The sequence below is a fragment of the Lingula anatina genome, chromosome 8, assembly GCF_051362555.1.
Source record: "Lingula anatina isolate TDL-2025a chromosome 8, LinAna3.0, whole genome shotgun sequence".
Classification (NCBI taxonomy): Eukaryota; Metazoa; Brachiopoda; class Lingulata; order Lingulida; family Lingulidae; genus Lingula; species Lingula anatina.
Genome location: NC_141774.1, coordinates 15,559,234 through 15,576,560, shown reverse-complemented (window position 1 = coordinate 15,576,560; position 17,327 = coordinate 15,559,234). Strand labels below are relative to the sequence as shown.

At 35.2% G+C, this 17,327-nt stretch overlaps 1 long non-coding RNA gene across 1 annotated transcript; it reads right to left on the bottom strand.

Moving 5' to 3' along the window:
* Positions 1 to 12,291: 12,291 nt before the first annotated feature.
* Positions 12,292 to 14,010, bottom strand: LOC106176601 (uncharacterized). Its single transcript, XR_001239768.3, has 3 exons — positions 13,918 to 14,010; positions 13,040 to 13,172; positions 12,292 to 12,496 (listed from the first exon to the last, which is right to left on the bottom strand). It is a non-coding gene; the product is annotated as an uncharacterized LOC106176601 (long non-coding RNA).
* Positions 14,011 to 17,327: the final 3,317 nt, after the last annotated feature.

The window sequence follows — 17,327 nt, the reverse complement described above, 5'->3', positions numbered from 1 at the left end:
CAAATGACTGTTTATCTCCAGCCAGTAAACAAAAACAGATCACCATGAAATATGGTCCCAGCAAGATCTTTTCTGTTTCAAACTTTTCCTGAATCATAAACACGCAGCGTTATGCAATAAAATCATTATCATTTGTCAAAGCGTCTTATTTGATGAAAGCAATCTTACTCTCTGGTATCTAATTGTCACATACAAGATAAAATTTGCATTCACATCTGTTAATTTCTTTAACTTCAACTGAAGTAAATGAAATTTTGTTCAAAATTTTTTTTTTCCTTAATTTCCTCAACTTTTAGTTTTATCATATTTCATTTATAATTTATTTTTATTTTAATTAATCAGTATTTTAATTAATTTTATTTCATTTCTTATCTTATTAAAAGTCTCCCCTGTCATCCATTGTGAAAACCAGACCGATTTGCCGTGTTTGTCTTTTACAGAAATCTAATAAGATTCATTGCATTTGAATATTGAGTAAAAAATTCACATAACGCTGTGTTTGACACACATCAAACACTGCTATAAAAGACATGCACTTGGCATATCGCTAATTTTCTGACTGGTAATACGTGCTTACTACTTACTATCTATTAGTTTTCTTCCTCTCCCAATAATCGGATTAATACAGTTTGTTTATTTTTCTTTCGAACAATCGTCAGTACGGAAACATATACTATAAATTACAATGAAATATGGTCGCAGCAAGATGTTTTCTGTTTCAAACGTATCCTTAGTCATTTATACAAAGCATTACGCAATAAAATCATAATCATTTGTCAAAAAGCAAAAGTGTTTACTCACACTATTTTGTAACCGTGGTTGGATACTGTTTTCTCGGTATCGCGAGCAATCAACGGAACAACGCAGCAGCCAGTGTTAAGATTTAAAGTCTTTATTCTTGCTTACGGGCTACAGGTTCGGCACGCAGGCAGGAGCAGTGTCAGCGGTCTCTCCGGGGTCTCTCCCCCTCTCTATCTGAGAGGCCTGATTTTTAAAGGGAACCGAACTAATTCCTGCGTGCATCAAATCTATTTAGCGTGAATAATGATACAAAAGTCTGTGAATTACATCTGTATACATGTACACGGGCTTAAAGTTGTTTTTATTCTATTCTGCTCATGTCCTTCTAATGATGCTCGACCGGTAAATAATGTTACTAAACCTGAGTGCTGGCAGGCTATATTTACATTAGGTGCCCTGAACATGAATATATTCTCTGAGTCGGAAGGTTACATAACGTTCAACCCTGGGAATGGGTAAAACCAGATCATCTCAGGTATGGTAAGTGTTTTTGTTGGAAGAGATCAAAAGAGCCAAATGACGGTAATGAAGCATAAGTATGTCCATGATTTTGGAGTCTCCAATGTGTCTACTTTCACTCCCGCCTTCTAAAATGGGTGGGCATTTATCATCTAGATTTATTGCTTTACTGTACCATTGTTACTACATGTAATCTAGCTTCTCTTCTTTGATTTTAGATTTGATCAAGACAAAATGTATAACACTACCGTGTTCTTATTTCATTTTATTCTTTTCAGTGCACTTTTATTACGAAACACAAGCCAAAGTCTCACAAGCTTTACGCTGCCTGGAGCTCTTGGACACCTCACAGCTCTCACAAAGGCGTCAGCGATTCTGAGGGATGTGGGCAGTACGGCCTAGAGGTGGCGACACGGTCTTGAAGGCTTCGCTGACAACGTGTCTCAGAAAAGCAGTGCGGAGGTGGAATTGGAGCAAAAGCGTCTCTTGGGAAGTGCATGAAAACATGCACCAACTGTACGTAACATGTACATGTACCAAGAAATATAGAAGGTTTCATTAAAGTATTGTTTTTGACTAATAAGACTTTGAATTGGTGTGATAATGTGAAAAAAGAACCAGTAAAACCACTGCAAAATGTGCTGACACGTTGACAAACTCTTTGTCAGTGTTCGACAGCATGTATATGTACTAGTATAATTCTCCGTTTCTTCAAGTGTCATTTGCATCAAATCATTTTTTCATATTACCTCTTGACATTACGTATTATTTATTTATTTATTCATTTATATATTGAAACTACATCTTTTAACATACGATTTTATCTTTCCTTTTGAATAAGATGTGGAGTTTAAGAAGAGATATCCATGGTTAGGGGGAGGCTGTTGCCTACAATGTTATAATGAAGGCACCTGCGTCTTTTACTGACGTTAGTCAGTTTTTCAAATATTATGTAGAAACTAAAACACAGATGAAAGTAAATATGCATGTATATTTAAAAAACAGACTACTACATATGTAGAAGTGGTTTCGGTGGAAAGCGGTACATGACGCGGCTGTCCGATGAATGCCATAAAAAGTGTGTCAAAGGTGGAACGTGCGTAATGACCTTGATTGACGACTACAGCCCAAAACTTTGAAACTTAATTATCATACTTTCGATGTGTTATTGAAACAAAGTGGAGTTTTTTTCTAAATAAATTGAGATTAGTTTTTAAATAAATGAAATATTATTGACAAACTTAGTTTCCCTCTTCTTAGTCTTTAATCACGAGGCACTGGGATGAATAATGTTTTTTTTTGGAATTCACATTAAAGAATTAAAAAATACAAGGAATATTACGGTAGTCATTATTAATATGCCAGCAATTTAACAAATGATAAATTATATATATATATATATATATATATATATATATATATATATATATATATATATATATATATATATATATATATATAGTGCAGGAAACATTTTGATACTCGAAATGCTTTGGCGAGTTTTCTGTGTAGCAAGATTCCTCATTAATTTAAGTATCACAAGTTGTTTAAAATTTTTGATCAAAAACACTTAACATATTTTGGTCCTATTTAGTATTGGCTACTAGAATTCCATAAAACAAGTTTATCGTAGGCTATCTATTATTTATTTATTTTTGATATGACTAACCTGTGCACAAAAATGTCCCACCCTAACTATAACTGAAGTTAATGCATTCGATTATAATAAAACGGAATTGATAAGTCTACTTTTTTCATTCATGTTTATGAAATAAAACTTGGGCCTCTAAATTTAATGCATTGCCTTTTGGTGTAATATACGTATTAAGGATTCAAACGATTTTCAACAACGACAAACGCAGTAAAATTAGAGCTTTGACAATGCAGTAAATACAGCGTATTTACTATACTCTTTATTATGACCACTTATTGTTGAACTAAAAATTCACACAAAAATGTCCAAATACAACAGCTTTACATTTAGCTGAGTGATTAGTTTCCTGTTTTCTTCTTTATGTTCAACTGGTCATGTTTACCGTCCAGGAGGGGGTCTTCTGCAAACAAAAAATATTGTTATTATAAACTGTTAAGCAATGAACCATTGCATTAAACTGACCATTTACAAAAAGATATCCAATTTTTCTATTTACTTATTTGATTGAACATTGTATAGCTTTCATTAGATTATATCACAAAAGTGAATAGAAATAAATGCTTCATATGACAATCAGAGTATATGGCATTCACACGTACAGCCTGGTTCTAATTCTCCTTCAACCTCACCCTCCCTACCCTGACCTCTCTTTCTCCCTCTTTCTCCTTCTCTCTCCTTCTCTCTCTAAAGATTTACAAAACCGTTCATCTCAACAATATCATAAAAATTGACTTGCAGAATTTACAAATCGGCTAGCAGTCTAAGGTTCGGACAATAATCAGCATTTGTTTTTTATGTGTAACAAGTATTCGGTCTAGAATGTATTTGTGAAAATACTGATATGAACAATCTCATCACAACACCTTTTACCTTGTTGTGTGATCAATTGCAATACAGTAGCAGTTGGGTGCAACTCCGCCGCACCTGCAAATCCCATGGTCGCTGCTACATCTGTGACCACAGCAGACGCATGAAGCACGCGCTATCATTTGCCCGGCTGTATCTATTTCAAAATAAAAGATGGAAATATAAGAGTAATACTAAAAGTCCATGGTCATTTATTGTGCGTGTAGCTTCTAACTTCAAATATTAATGAAAGAAAGTAAAAAAGTGGATCTTAAAAGGAGTGTTGTTTCTAATTTTGCTAAGGAATGATGTTAACAATGCATGTCGCAATCTATGCCCTTTCTGAACTCCTGGTCTAGAACCATTCAATTTCTAACTGGAATTTGTTGGTAATTACAAATAATCTTTTGGATTTTTTTTAGCATATTTTGAGAGTGATCTAAAGAAAGACAACCCACATAGAAAAGACTAAAATGGATATATATTAAGATATTTTCTAACTTAACAGGACCAATATAATTTATGGAAATAGAAATTAAGGCACAATAATTAGTTTCACTGTGTGTTTCAAAAGGAAGCAAAATAACAATCTCAGTAAGCACTCACAACTGCCTATCTGCAATTATTGCATTACTTAACACTCCACTTTATTTAGTTGGATGCAGTAATTTATGTATACACTATTTTCCATTTTTACTGTATCTTATTCGGTTTGATTTTGATCACGACGTCTTTTGGTCAAGTTACAGCATACTGATGTATCATTTCTAATTAAACCTCGCCCAATCGGATATACCATCTACCTAGATTACTGTCTCAGTTCTGACGTACTGTTTTTCTTTGCGTCAGTATTTAAGCTTCAAGTCTTTATAAATACTTTGTGTCTCTTAACTTCTATGACAACAGTGGCAAAGAGCACCAAGAGCACAAGAAGAGCGCAAGACTTCATTGTTCCAAAGGAAGTTGTCGTAGCAGGAGACTGAATCAGTTCTCTACGATGAGGTTTGCAACCCAAGCCGCTATTTATACGTTTCAGTGCAAGCAAATCCCTATCAATCTTCAGCAAGGAAACACAGAATAAAATTGTCATGAAATATGGTCCCAGGAAGGTATTTTCTGTTTCCAACTTTTCCTTAATCATTTGTTCACGGTGTTATGCAACAAAATCATTATCATTTGTCAAAGCAACGTCTAAAAGCAGAAGCGCTCTCTCATTTTTTTTTCTTTTTCTCCTTTTTTTAGTTCCTAACCTAAACATTTCTGCAACCATTACCCATTTTGTCGTGGTAAAAATCCAATTTTATTACATACAACTGATAACCAAAACTTAATTTAATTTGCATTTTTTCATTATTTAAATTTACATTCTAAAAAGGGAATCTAACTCTCTAATATCGAACCGGTACGCATAAGATAAAAGCACGCAAAGATTCATTTGCAATAGACCAGTCGTATTCAAATATTTCGTGCATCATCAAAAAAGAGCTGTGCATTTACCTTAAACTAAATAAAGATTTTTTTAAAAATTAATTATTGTTGTTTTTAACTTTCATTTTATTTTACCCATAAGTTACAAATTTGGACTTTTAATTTTCACTATATTTTATTTCTTATCTTACTGAAAACGGAACCCTGGATTTTGAGAAAATTAGATCGTGCCGTCATGTATTATCTTTAGATCACATGTGATAATATTCGCAACATTTCTAAAATATGCCTAAAACTTTCAAAATTAAGATAATTCACCCCAGTTTTCCATTTGTATTCTCTCTGCTACCAGGCAAATATCATCAGTCTTCAACAAGGACACATACGGAATAACGTCGACATGAGATATGGTCCCAACAAGGTATTTTCTGTTTCAAACATGTCCTTAATCATTATTACACAACTCAACGTAATAAAATAATTATCTTTTGTTGTAATGACAAATACTACCTGCTTGTTAATAGTCCTTCCTGTTTAATGCATTCTACGAGCACATTTATATCTGCATTTCTTTTTTCTACAAGTGCACATGCTTCCTTCTGTCTTTAATACACACTGAATAATATCAAAAATAAAAACGACCCTTTTTCGTCTTTGTAATAAAACCGTCACTTACACACAATGATAATTTTACTACAATTCATTTTTAAACATCTGCTGTTGATTGGTGAATGAAGAATAGAGGAATGAACAATATTTGGAAATCGACAACAATAAGCACACAACTGAAGACACGCCTTTATAACGCAGTAGTACTACCGACTGTACTTTTTGCTAGCGAAAAATGGAAAAGCACTGTGAAAGTGAACAAAAGATTGGATGTTTTTCATCAGAGGTGCCTACGTCGAATAATGAAGATTTCATACACAGACCATATCACCAATGAAGAAGTGCTTAGGAAGGCAAAGCCAAGACCATTGCATGAAACAGTCACCATTCGTCGGATAAAATTAGCAGGACACATTATTCGATTACCAACTGAGAGGCATGCAAAAACGGCTATGACTTGGGTACCACCGGGAGGCAAGCGCAAACGAGGTAGACCGAGGATAACCTGGAGGAGAACCTTCCAGAATGATCGGCAAAGAGGCAACATCAGGTGGGAGGAGATAGAGACGGCCGCTGCCGATCGGACAAGTTGGAAAAAGTTTGCCGCCCAATGTCCTACGTTGGACAGGAGGTCCTAAGTAAGTAAGTTGAATGGTGAGGAGGATTATACCTTCTAGCTAAGGAATTTACCACGTACATGATAAACAACATTGCAAATTGAGTTGAAATTAATTAGTTTGTTTAGTTTAAAAACAATTAAATAACGACCGCTAGAAATGCTAAGCAAGTCAGGTCAGGTTTTGCCTGCTAGTGGTAACATGTAAAGGCCCCTTTACACTGGACGGCGTCCTTTCCGCGTCCTTTCTGCGATCAAAAATGTGATCAGGACACTCAACGGTCGCTATGCGTCCTTTGAACGACCGAATCTTGATTTTATCTGTAAAACTGCGAGCAACCTGTGCATCCATTGAGCGACCGGCCTGCCTCCCCTGTGCATCCCACGGCGTCCATTGCGTTGTTTGAGCGACCATTGAGCATTCTTGCTGCGTCCTCTGTACCTTCATCGGCTATCACGATTCATTCTACGATCCTGCTTGACCGATGAGCGTTGTTTGGGCGTCTGTCGATATGTTCTAACTCATATTTTTTCATCGGTTCTAAGCAGGTCATCCAATTTAAAACATTTCTAGAAAACAAAACAAATGAATGGGAATAAACTTTTTTTAAACTACAGTGAGGCAAGGTCTGCATGGACTGTTATAATCAGCCAGATGCTCATTGTTATCCTTATAAGAAGGATGGACAGGCGCTGATAACGAGAAAGTATGACTGATACAACATCAAATGTTTGAATCCGTTTTCAGATGACGTATTCTGCAAAAAGTTTTGACAATTACTGCATCTTGTAAAAAGGCAAAATATTCGTTTTATAATTACCTTCAAAAAAATGGATCGGTTCATGAATTTTAGGGAAAAAACAATTGGAGGCTGATATGAGACCGCTGTTGCCCTAAGAATTCCTGTCGGGTGAAAAATATTTCAGCACGGCCCCGTTTGAGAGTGAAAAATAACATTATTCGTGTCGAACACTGGACTATCTTTGGGTTTTCATTTTGCAACAAAAGCCTTGCTTGTGCCTCTCTGCGAAGTCGGCGATGCCTGCGCGTCCTCTCTGCGTCCATTGAGCGACCTTGCATCGTAGTTTTCAAATGCTTTATTCATTATTGGTATCTTTAATTCTTTTATTTTAAAGGGATAACAACTATTCGCATAAGATCTATATTTCACAATAAAAACATTGTAAATAACTCATAGAAATATAATATATTCTGATTTACCACAAAAACGGCATTTATAGATATTATTCTGATATCTGAGCTTGTCTTTAGACCCCGTGGCCTCCATTAATGGCTATACAGTGTTAAAATATCTTAAGAGGTTTAAAAAACCCAAACCTTTTAGAAAAAAAAGAGGGACTAACTTTGAATGTAAAAATGGCTTCATTGGTAAGTATGGGAATATTGTTGTTTACTCCAGGAAATTCATTTTTTGGCCAAAACGTAGAGTTATTATCCCTTGAATCTTATTTGAAACCAGAACAAAAAAATGACCGTTACGTAATCCATTGTCTTTCATTTGAAATCTATAATCTTCACTTTGTTTATTGGTAAAAAAAAAAACTGTTACAGACATAAATAGGCTTCATGACCCCCTAATGGATTACCCGTGGGGATTTAGGTGGCAAGTTTTTAAGTGGGTCGCGCCATATTTGATCTCCGGCTCAGATTATATATATATATATTTTATTATGTATATATATATACAAGGCGTGTATGGCTGCATGTTGGACCTACTTACAGGGTTACTACTTAATATGGAATATTTTTTATCATTGTTATTTTTGAGTGCTGATCAATTTTTTTTTTTTTTTTTGGAAGGGGGCGGCTTGATTCATCAAAAAAGCATGTCATTGAGTGATAAAAATATCGAGTCTTCTGTTGTGAGATATTTTCGTCAATAATATCAAATCTGACATAAGTTGTCATTTAAAAGAAACGAACACCCCCAGAAAACCATATCAACAGTTTGATGTCGGTATTAATTTTAAGCTAAGATATTAAAGAAAATGATAGCTTCTGGACAGTGATATGTTGCACAAGCAAAGAGTGCATTACAGGAAACCATGAAAAGTCATCAATAGCAGGTATGACCTCCAGCAGCCGCTTGCAGCGCCCTCATCCTTCTGTGACAAGTTTTTTTAGAGTTTGGATGGGGATATCATTCCACGCAGTGATATTTGCCTGTCGCAATTCATCATTATTTACCGTCCGATGACCATAGTTATTAATTCTCTGAGTTACTTCCGCCCACAGGTTTTCAATTGGGTTCATGTCTGGGGAGTTTGTAGGCCAGGGCAGTTGCTGAACCCATTGGTTTAGAAGAAAAACAGTGGTTCTGAGAGCTCGATGAGGGGTTGCGCAGTAGTCTTGGTACACAAAGTTGTTCTTGAAGATGACTCTTACAAATCGAAGGATTGTTTGCTGTAGAATGTCTCTGTAGGAACCTTAGTTGAGGTTGCCGCCTAGAAAAACCAACTGGTTCTCAGCACCGGCACGAAATGCTCCCCAAACAGAGACGTTACCACCCCCTGCTTGCACCCTAGGCAGTATACAATCATCGTTTTATGCCTCTCATACACGTCGGCCGACACGTGGTTTCCCTACTGGTCTTCGTGCAAAATGACCAGATTGCAGTAATATCTTCTTCACGAGGGACCTCTTTTCTGAGGACACTGGTTGTCTTTGTACGACCAGCACGGTCCACTCTAAGGAGAAGGCGACCATGTCTTCTTGTTGTGATACGAAGACACCCTGGTCAAGGTATTGGAGTAGGTGCCCCTTTCTTTGGAAGGCTTTACTAACGGTTCCTGATAAATATTGCATTGCCTGGCAATGGCTGTCCGTTTCTGTCCTTTTTCTCTGAGAGCAAGAATCCCATAGTAAGCTGCGTTGCTTTGCTGTCGAACCATATCTTCTCTAAGGTACCTGTCAAGTTTCAGAGCGATCCCTTTGTTGCTTCTCTGAATACTCTCCAAAAATTGGCCAAACCCATGCGTTTTTATACAAGGACAGAAATTGCCGAAAAGACCACCCCTCACATTTCTGACCACAGAACATGCAACTGCATGCATCAATTGTTTCGAGAGCTGTGTGGTAATTAGGTAACACACCTGGCTACACATGGAGTCACACCCCAATTTTGGATTTAAAGTAGTTAGAGAGAAAATAAATATTTGTAGAAAATTTACTCGCCAAAAAATAATATTCCATATTAAGTAGCAACCCTTTATGTTCGTCCTTTTAATTGATTATAGTAATTATCTATTTATTACATACACTAGGCTTAGATATCGAGTTATCACCAGTATTACATATATAACAACTGGGGACTTCATATATGTTTTTTTTTTTTTTTTCATTTATGTTTTCTTTATTTCTAAATGAATTTGTATATATGTTAAGAGATGATTAAAACTGTAAAGGGATTTTTGTAAATGAAGATGCACCAAACATCTCACATTTGCTCTTTGCAGACGATGCAGTAGAAATAAGTGACACGGTTGGTAGCTTGCAAAAGCTTATAGTAAAACTAGAAAACTTCTGCAAAAAATATGGCATGATGATCAACATAGAAAAAACAAAAGTCATCGTATTCAGACGAGGTGGTTATTTAAATAAACATGAAAAAATGGCTCCTAAATAATAAGGAGGTAGAAATTTTTAGCCATTATAAGTACCAAGGGCTGATATTCTCAGCTTTTTGGGGGCTGAGTTCAAGGACTTCAAATGTCGTGGTCCTCGGAGAAACTGGTAGATTACCATTGTATCCAGTTTACACCATACGATGTATTAAGTATTGGCTGAAATTGATTAGGATGGAACCAGAGAGGTACCCCAGATCTTGCTATAATATGTTCCGTACACTAAATGAACATTGAAGGGCTAACTGGGTGACTAAAGTGAAACAAATAATTCATATGTATGGTTTTGGTAATGCATGGATAGCACAAGACGTGGGTGATATAAATACCTTTTTAAGCCAGTTTTTACTTTGGCTGAAGGACTGTACTAGACAAAATTGGGTTGAAAGTATACAAAATACTCCAAAACTTTGTGAAGACTATGCATCATTTAAGAGTTTGTTAGAACCTGAAAAATATTTATTTGATGTTAATATTAAGAAATACAGAGTAGCATTTTCAAGATTCAGGGCTTCAAATCATAGACTTGCAATAGAAACTGGTAGACATGAAAATTTACAAAAAAATAAATTGTGTAAATATTGCTTAGACAAAAATATTTATGGAATTGAAGACGAGAAGCATTTTTTACTAGTTTGTCCACGTTATGAGGCATTGAAAGCTCGGTTCATTCCTAATTTGAATACTAACAATACATCTTCAAATTGTTATATTACTATGATGAAGACAAAAAATCCTGATGCTCTGAACAACCTTGCTAGATTTATTTATCATGGTTTGATTGCTAGAGAAAAATGATGTGAACCTTGTGATGTATTTGCTATGGACCGGTGGCCTTTATCAATTGAATAAAGTTGAAAGTAAACCTGGGATTTCATGCTTTTTTTCTACGCAGTTTTACTACATGGCCCATCGCAAAGGACTTACGGTATATAAAAACTGGTTCATCATACTTTTGTTTTTATTTTTGCCGCAGCTGTAGGGGTGATTTCGGTGGAAATAGACGTGTCCCTCAAACAAAAATCCCGCGTTTCCCAATTTTTTGGCCGTAGATGCCCGTAGGTTGGGTTAGGACCCAGGCTTAAAAGTGGCCGCACGTGCGGACAACGACATTTTTTTTTTTTTTTTGATGTGTTAGTGCAACAAAGTAAATTTTTCTAAATAAATTAAGCTGAAATTCTAGATCATAGTGCAGCAAACACTTGGAACTAGAAATGCTTTGGCAAGTTTTTTATTTGTGTGTAGCAGGATTTGTCATTAATTTAAGTAACACAAATATTGGCTATAAGCATTTCTGAATTTGGAAGATTTCCACTCTATTTTGATATTGCAAAACAGACACAGAGATACAGCGCCAGACTAAAAGAGCTACCTTCCAACAGATTGGTCAAAAACATTTATGAACAGGAGCAAAAAGAAAAAGGACCCTGTTGGTCTGAATCAATAAGAACATTTATTCAGTGTTGGGGTCTGGGCCATAAAACTGATACAGAAACACTAGATAACTTTGAAAACCTAAGAGATGCTATCAACAATAAAATTGAGGAACTATTTTGGAAAGACCTGGAAAGTGATAACCACAGTAAACTCAGGACATACAGATTACTTAAAAAAACTTACCCCCCTGAAAAATATCTATTAATGAAAGTCACCCCATCAGAAATGAAGACTATTGCAAAAATGCGGATTAGTGACCACGAATTAGAAATTGAACGTGGCCGGTATACGTCTCCTAAAACCCCTACTGAAAATCGCAAGTGCCCCCACTGTAATAAAATTGAAACAGAGATCCACTTTTTACTGAAATGTGAAGAACATAGTGACAGAAGAATTAGATTAATGATAACTCCTGAGCAGAAAACAGATCATGAAAAAATTCAGTGGCTGCTCAGTCCAAAAAGTGAATCATGTTTGAGAACATTATATCTTTATATAACTGAAAGTTTGAAAAAACGACACACCCACCAATAGCAATAGTCGTTTTATTCTGTGCTGCTTCCCAGTAAACATTCAATACGTATTTGTATAGATTTGTATAATTGTTGCTAATTTGTTATGACTAGTGTAGAGAGCCTGTGAAATGTAATATGTATGCATTTTAGTGCTCAATAAAGATTATTATATAAAGTTTACTTTTTCATTCATCTTTATAAAATAAATGATAGAGCCTCTACTTTTCAATATACGTATTAAGCATTCAATCCTATTTTCAACAACGACAAAAGCAGTAAAATTAGAGCTTTGATAATGCAGTAAATACGGCGTATTTACTACAATCTTTATTATGACCACTTCTTGTTGAACTCAAAATTCACAAAAAAAAAAAAAAAAAAAAAAAAATGTCCAAATACAGCAGCTTTACATTTAGCTGAGTGACTAGTTTCCTGTTTTCTTCCACATGTTCAACTGGTCATGCCTACCCTCGACCTGGGGGTTTTCTGAAAACAAAAATATTGTTGTTATAAACTGTTAAACAATAAACCATTGCATTTAACTGACCATTTACAAAAAGATATCCGTTTTTTTCTATTTACTTATTTGATTGCACATTATATAGCTTTCATTAGATTATATCACAAGCGTGAATGGAAATATGACATGCACACATACAAGCTGGTTCTAATTTTCCTTCAACCTCCCCCTCCCTACCCCGACCTCTCTTTCTCCCTCTCTCTCCTTCTCTCTCCTTCTCTCTCTAAAACTTTACAAAACCGTTCATCTCGTATCTAAACTATTAAATTTGGGCAAACTGTATTTGTTATTAAAAGTTTTATGCTGTGGTGCTTTTTATAATCTCTTTATTCAATCTCATGATTTTTCACAACAATATCATAGAAATTGACTTGCAAAATTTACAAATCGGCTTAGCAGTCTAAGGTTCGGACAATAATCAACATTTTTTTTACGTGTAACAAGTATCTGTTCTAAAAATGTATTTGTGAAAATACTGCTATGAACAATTTCATCACAACTCCGTTTACCTTGTTGTATGATCAATTGCAATACAGTAGCAGTTGGGTGCAACTCCGCCGCACCTGCAAATCCCACTGTCGGTATGACAAATATGACCACAGCAGGTGCATGTAGCACGCGCTATACCTTGTCCGGCTGTGTCTAATATCAAAATAAAAAATGCAGAATATAAACGTGTTACTGAAAGTCCATATGCATTTATTTCTCAATTCAAATGATAATGAAGGAAAGCAACATAGTGGAACTTAAAATTTGCGTTCTTTCCAAATTTGCTTAGGAGTGGATAATGCGTGGCACTATCCATGCCTTTGTGAACTCCAAATACATTTTTCTGGTCTCCATTGCATTCAATTTTTAGCGGTATTTGTCGGTAGTGACAAATAATCTATTTGGCTGTTTTAGCTTATTTTTGAGAGTGAAATACAAAGAGCAGACATTCCTCATAGAAGATACTAAAATGGTTTTACATATATATTGAGATATTTTCTATCTTGACAGTGTTAAGATAATTTATGGAAATACAAATTAAGGCAGAATTATACGTTTCACTTTGTGTTTCAAAAGCAAGCAAAATACCACTGTCAGTAAGCACTCACAACTGCCTATCTGCTAATTTTGAATTACTGAACATTGCACTTTATTTAGTTGGAAGCTGTAATTTATGTTTCAACAATTTTACAATCTTATTGGGTGTGATTTTGATCACGACCTCTTGTGGTCAAATTACGACATACTAATGTAACATTTAAGATTAAATTTCCCCCTAGCGGAGATAACGTCTGCCTAGATTACGATTTCAGTTCTGACGTACCCCTTTTCTTCGCTTCAGATTTTACACTTCAAGTCATTATTAAATACTTTTAATTAAATACTTTGTGTCTCTCACCTTCTATGACAACAGCAACAAAGAACACCAAGAGCACAAGAAGAGCGCAAGACTTCATTGTCCCAAAGGAAGTTGTCGTAGCAGGAGACTGGATCAGTTCTCTACGATGAGATTTGCAACCCAAGTCGCTATTTATACGTTTCAGTGCAAGCAAATCCCTATCAATCTTCAGCAAGGAAACACAGAATAAAATTGTCATGAAATATGGTCCCAGGAAGGTTTTTTCTGTTTCCAACTTTTCCTTAATCATTTGTACACGGTGTTATGCAACAAAATCATTATCATTTGTCAAAGCGACGTCTAAAAGCAGAAGCGTTCTCTCATTTTTTTTTCTTTTTCTCCTTCTTTTATTTCCTAACCTAAACATTTCTGCAACCATTTCCCATTTTGTCGTGGTAAAAATCAAATTTAATAACATACAACTGATAACCAAAACTTAATTTAATTTGCATTGTTTCATTATTAAAATGTACATTCTAAAAAGGGAATCTAACTCACTAATATCGAACTGGTACGCATAAGATAAAAACACGCAAAGACCCATTTGCAATAGACCAGTCGCATTCAAAATTTTCGTACATCATCTAGAAAGAGCTGTGCATTTACCTTTAACTAAATAAAGATATTTACTTATTGTTGTTTTTAACTTTCATTTTATTTTACCGATAAGTTACAAATTTGGAATTTTAATTTTTACTATATTTTATTTCTTATATTACTGAAAATCGAACCCTGTATATTGAGAAAATCAGATCGTGCCGTCATGCATTATCTTTAGAACACGTGATAATATTCGCAAGATTTCTAAAATATGCATAAAACTTTCAAAATTAAGATAATTCACTCCAGTTTTCCTTTTGAATTCTCTCTGTTACCAGGCAAATATTATCAGTCTTCAACAAGGACACATACGGAATTCCGTCGAAATGAGATATGGTCCTTACAAGGTATTTTCTATACCAAACATTTCCTTAATCATTTTTACACAACTTAACGTAATAAAGCAATTACCATTTGTTGTAATGACAAGTATCACCTGCTTGTTCAAAGTCCTTCTTGTTTAATGCATAACTCGAGCACATTTATATCTGCATTTCTTTTTTCTACTAGTGTACATGCTTCCTTCTATCTTTAATAGACACGGAATAATATCAAAAATAAAAACGACCCTTTTTCTTCGTTGTAATAAAACTGTCACTTACACACAATGATAATTTTACTACAGTTCATTTTTAAACATCTGCTGTTGATTGGTGAGGAGGATTCTAACTTCTGGCTAATGAATTTACCACGTACATGATAAACAAAATAGCAAATTCAATGGAAATTAGTCAATTTGTTTGGTTTAAAACAGTTAATTAACGCCTGCTAGAAATGCTAAGCAAGTGGTAACATGTAAACCAGTAATGCCTGTTCCATGGTCGGGTTGTCGGCGGCTAAACCATCTCCCCCCACTGGGCTTGTCCAGCGAGGAGGGTGCGTGAACACTCAGCAGGACTAAAAGCAAAACCTGTCAAAGGGCGGATGGGTTAAATAATCTGGAGAAGGAACATGGGTCACCCACTCCAGTATCTGGCCCAGCATGGGCATTTTGGCAACAAGTTTTCTTGTGGGTCGCGCCATTTTTGATCCCAAGCTAAGATAACACACGGATCAACTTAGTTGTGAACAGAGCTTTAGTTTGAAACCGATTCACTTATGTCGTCAATCTAGAAAGCTGTTAAAACAGCCAAAAACGCTCACAGGTTGCTTAACAGAGCTTATAAGTCGAATGCTTAGCTGAGAAATTTACCTGTTATACGATCAAATGGAACCACTGCTAATTGTTATCTAGAAATATTTTGTTTGGGTGCTTTGAAATGTCAGAAAATAGTGTTTTTGTAACATTTTCCGATCACGCGTTACATTTGTAAGCATGCCGCCATTTTGATTCAAAGTTCTGGACAGGTCCCTAGCCTAGTGATGCCGAGTAGGGTGTCAAGGAAGTGTAAAAGGAAGCGGTAGAAGATTCTCTGAATATTGAGTAAAAGTTACACGACGCTGTATTTGACACACATCAAACACTGCTATAAAAGGCATGCATTTGGAAAATCGCTAATTCTCTGACTGGTAATATGTGCTTATTACTTTCAAAATATAAATAATTCACTGGGGGTTTCATTTTGAAGTCCAGACGCCAATTGTATACGTACTCAGACATGTAACTATTGCTTTTTTTTTTTTTTTTACCTCTCCTAATAATCGGATTAAAACAGTTTGTTTATTTTTCTTTTGAATAATAGTCAGCGTTGAAACATATTCTATATATTACAGTGAAATATGGTCCCAGCGTAATACTCTTTGTGATTCCATAAAACAGTGCATCAAATAAAAAAGGTATTGAGTTATTTTCTTTGACGCAATACAAATGTCGTCTTCACATTATTACTTCCGTCTTAGACTATATGTAACCAGTCATTCCGGTGTACTATTATTATTATTATTATTATTATTATTATTATTATTATTATTATTATTATTATTATTTGAGACAGACTTTGATGGCAGCATGTTCAGATAATACATCTTTTACAAGATTTCAGAGTTAAAAATTACTCAATAAAGGTGTACTTTTATTACGCAACACATGCTAAAGCCTCACAAGATGTAAGCTTGGGAAGTGCATTAAAACATGTGCCAGTTGTAAGTTTCGTGCACAGGTATCGACGAAAACAGCAGGCGTTATAAATGTACTGCTTTTAAATAATAAGGCTTCAAATTAGTGTGAGAATGTGAAAAAACAGGGAAAAACACTGCAAAATGTGCTGACACGTTGACAAACTCTTTGTCAGTGTTTGACAGCATGTATCTATGTACTAGTGTATTTTTTCCGTTTCTTCAATTGTCATTTGCATTTATATATTTATCTATTTGTTTGTTTGTTAATTTTCTTTTAACATATAACATTTCATCTTTCATTTTGAATAAGAAGCAATATGTAAGAAGAGATATCCATGGTTGGGGGGGGGGGGGTGCCTACAATGTACTAATAGAGGCACCTTTGTCCTTTACGACGATGATAATCCAGTCTGTAGGTATGATAGTCATGTTTTTTTTATAATGCAGAAACTAGAACTCAGATAAAATAATAATGCATGTATATATAAAGAATAAGAGTACTATATATGCTCGCCGCTTCATTATTTTAATAGCGTCGTTCTATTTTTGTCAGAATTCCAGGTTATTACTAAAAGCACATATAAAAAAACTGTTTATCATACTTTTTTTTAATTTCTGCCGCAGCTGTAGAAGTGGTTTCGCTGGAAAACAGTGCATGACGCGGCTGTCCAATGAATACCGTAAAAAGTGTGGCACGTGCTAGACTACCTTGATTGACGACTACTGCAAATGCCCGGATGGCTATAGCCCAA